This window comes from Eucyclogobius newberryi, unplaced genomic scaffold (genome assembly GCF_026437365.1).
Source record: "Eucyclogobius newberryi isolate DKJ021-1_F unplaced genomic scaffold, fEucNew1.0.hap1 SCAF_5, whole genome shotgun sequence".
NCBI classification, from domain to species: Eukaryota; Metazoa; Chordata; class Actinopteri; order Gobiiformes; family Gobiidae; genus Eucyclogobius; species Eucyclogobius newberryi.
The window spans coordinates 42876789-42880718 of NW_027316167.1; positions in this window are offsets into that span (position 1 = coordinate 42876789).

Sequence of the window (3930 nt, forward strand, 5' to 3'; positions counted from 1 at the left end):
CTAAGGACAGAGGGAGGGTCTAAGGACAGAAGGAGGGTCTAAGGACAGAGGGAGGGTCTGAGGACAGAAGGAGGGTCTAAGGACACAAGGAGGGTCTAAGGACAGAAGGAGGGTCTGAGGACAGAAGGAGGGTCTAAGGACACAAGAAGGGTCTAAGGACAGAAGGAGGGTCTGAGGACAGAAGGAGGGTCTAAGGGCAGAAGGAGGGTCTAAGGACAGAAGGAGGGTCTAAGGACAGAAGGACAGAGGGAGGGTCTAAGGACAGAGGGAGGGTCTAAGGACAGAAGGAGGGTCTAAGGACAGAAGGACAGAGGGAGGGTCTAAGGACAGAGGGAGGGTCTAAGGACAGAAGGAGGGTCTAAGGACAGAAGGAGGGTCTGAGGACAGAAGGAGGGTCTAAGGACAAAAGGAGGGTCTAAAGACAGAGGGAGGGTCTAAGGACAGAAGGAGGGTCTAAGGACAGAGGGAGGGTCTGAGGACAGAAGGAGGGTCTGAGGACACAAGGAGGGTCTAAAGACAGAAGGAGGGTCTGAGGACAGAAGGAGGGTCTGAGGACAGAAGGAGGGTCTAAGGACACAAGGAGGGTCTAAGGACAAAAGGAGGGTCTGAGGACAGAAGGAGGGTCTAAGGGCAGAAGGAGGGTCTAAGGACAGAGGGAGAGTCTGAGGACAGAAGGAGGGTCTAAGGACAGAGGGAGGGTCTGAGGACAGAAGGAGGGTCTAAGGACACAAGGAGGGTCTAAGGACAGAAGGAGGGTCTGAGGACAGAAGGAGGGTCTAAGGACAGAGGGAGGGTCTGGGGACAGAAGGAGGGTCTGAGGACAGAGGGAGGGTCTGAGGACAGAAGGAGGGTCTAAGGACACAAGGAGGGTCTAAGGACAGAAGGAGGGTCTGAGGACAGAAGGAGGGTCTAAGGACACAAGGAGGGTCTAAGGACAGAAGGAGGGTCTGAGGACAGAAGGAGGGTCTAAGGACAGAAGGAGGGTCTAAGGACAGAGGGAGGGTCTGAGGACAGAAGGAGGGTCTAAGGACACAAGGAGGGTCTAAGGACAGAAGGAGGGTTTGAGGACAGAAGGAGGGTCTGAGGACAGAAGGAGGGTCTAAGGACACAAGGAGGGTCTAAGGACAGAAGGAGGGTCTGAGGACAGAAGGAGGGTCTAAGGACAGAAGGAGGGTCTGAGGACAGAAGGAGGGTCTAAGGACAGAAGGAGGGTCTAAGGACAGAAGGAGGGTCTGAGGACAGAAGGAGGGTCTAAGGACACAAGGAGGGTCTGAGGACAGAAGGAGGGTCTAAGGACACAAGGAGGGTCTGAGGACAGAGGGAGGGTCTGAGGACAGAAGGAGGGTCTGAGGACAGAAGGAGGGTCTAAGGACAGAAGGAGGGTCTAAGGACAGAGGGAGGGTCTAAGGACAGAAGGAGGCTCTAAGGACAGAAGGAGGGTCTGAGGACAGAAGGAGGGTCTAAGGACAGAAGGAGGGTCTAAGGACAGAGGGAGGGTCTAAGGACAGAAGGAGGGTCTAAGGACAGAAGGAGGGTCTAAGGACAGAAGGAGGGTCTGAGGACAGAAGGAGGGTCTAAGGACAGAAGGAGGGTCTAAGGACAGAGGGAGGGTCTAAGGACAGAAGAAGGGTCTAAGGACAGAGGGAGGGTCTGAGGACAGAAGGAGGGTCTAAGGACACAAGGAGGGTCTAAGGACAGAAGAAGGGTCTGAGGACAGAAGGAGGGTCTAAGGACAGAAGGAGGGTCTAAGGACAGAGGGAGGGTCTAAGGACAGAAGGAGGGTCTAAGGACAGAAGGAGGGTCTGAGGACAGAAGGAGGGTCTAAGGACAGAGGGAGGGTCTAAGGACAGAGGGAGGGTCTAAGGACAGAAGGAGGGTCTAAGGACAGAGGGAGGGTCTAAGGACAGAGGGAGGGTCTGAGGACAGAAGGAGGGTCTAAGGACACAAGGAGGGTCTAAGGACAGAAGGAGGGTCTGAGGACAGAAGGAGGGTCTAAGGACACAAGGAGGGTCTGAGGACAGAAGGAGGGTCTAAGGACACAAGGAGGGTCTGAGGACAGAGGGAGGGTCTAAGGACAGAAGGAGGGTCTAAGGACAGAGGGAGGGTCTAAGGACAGAGGGAGGGTCTGAGGACAGAAGGAGGGTCTAAGGACACAAGGAGGGTCTAAGGACAGAAGGAGGGTCTGAGGACAGAAGGAGGGTCTGAGGACAGAAGGAGGGTCTAAGGACAGAAGGAGGGTCTGAGGACAGAGGACTCTGGGACATTGTCCCTCGTCTCCACAGACATTGTTGATTCATTTTTCACTGTCTCAGAGGAAACTGTTGTTGTGATTTTGGGCCTTACAAAATACATTGAATTGAAACCGCTCCCGAGACTCAACACCAACACATCCAGACCATATAAACCCCACTCACACATGAGGGGCCAGAGGGGCCAGAGGGGCCAGAGGGGCCAGAGGGGCCAACCCAGAAACTCATGTTGAGCTGGTGTTTCCTGAGATCATCATAAATCATAAATGAGTTTATAATGTGTCGACCTAAACTCTGGAACGTCTGAAGATCTGAAGGTCATTTTAAAATGTGAGATTCTCTGGACAGTTTCGTGGCTCGAGGACCGAGCGGAGCCTGTCACCTCAAGTGACTTTGAAACAACCTTATTATGAAGCCAAAAGAACAAAAGAACTGACACTGAATATAAATCATATATCATAAATCATAAATCATATATCATATATCATAAATCATATATCATAAATCATGAATCATATATCATAAATCATATATCATAAATCATATAGCATACAGCATGTATCATAAATCATATATCATAAATCAAAAATCATGAATCATAAATCATATATCATATATCATGAATCATAAATCATATATCATAAATCATATATCATAAATCAAAAATCATGAATCATAAATCATATATCATGAATCATAAATCATATATCATATATCATAAATCATATATCATATATCATGAATCATATATCATAAATCATATATCATATATCATAAATCATATAGCATACAGCATATATCATAAATCATATATCATAAATCAAAAATCATGAATCATAAATCATATATCATGAATCATAAATCATATATCATATATCATAAATCATATATCATAAATCATGAATCATATATCATAAATCATATATCATAAATCATATAGCATACAGCATATATCATAAATCATATATCATAAATCAAAAATCATGAATCATAAATCATATATCATGAATCATAAATCATATATCATATATCATATATCATAAATCATATATCATAAATCAAAAATCATGAATCATAAATCATATATCATGAATCATAAATCATATATCATAAATCATATATCATATATCATGAATCATATATCATAAATCATATATCATAAATCATATACCAATGAAATTTCCCCATGTGGGACAATAAAGGAATATCTTATCTTATCTTATATATCATATATCATATATCATGAATCATATATCATGAATCATATATCATATATCATATATCATAAATCATATATCATAAATTATATATCATATATCATATATCATAAATCATATATCATTAATCATATATCATAAATCATATATCATATATCATAAATCATATATCATATATCATTAATCATATATCATAATTCATAAATCATATATCATATAGCATATAGCATGAATCATAAATCATATATTATTAATCATATATCATTAATCATATATCATATATCATAAATCATATATCATATATCATATATCATTAATCATATATCATGAATCATATATCATAATTCATAAATCATATATCATATATCATATATCATAAATCATATATCATATATCATAAATCATATATCATAAATCATATATAATAAATCATATATCATAAATCATATATCATAAATCATAAA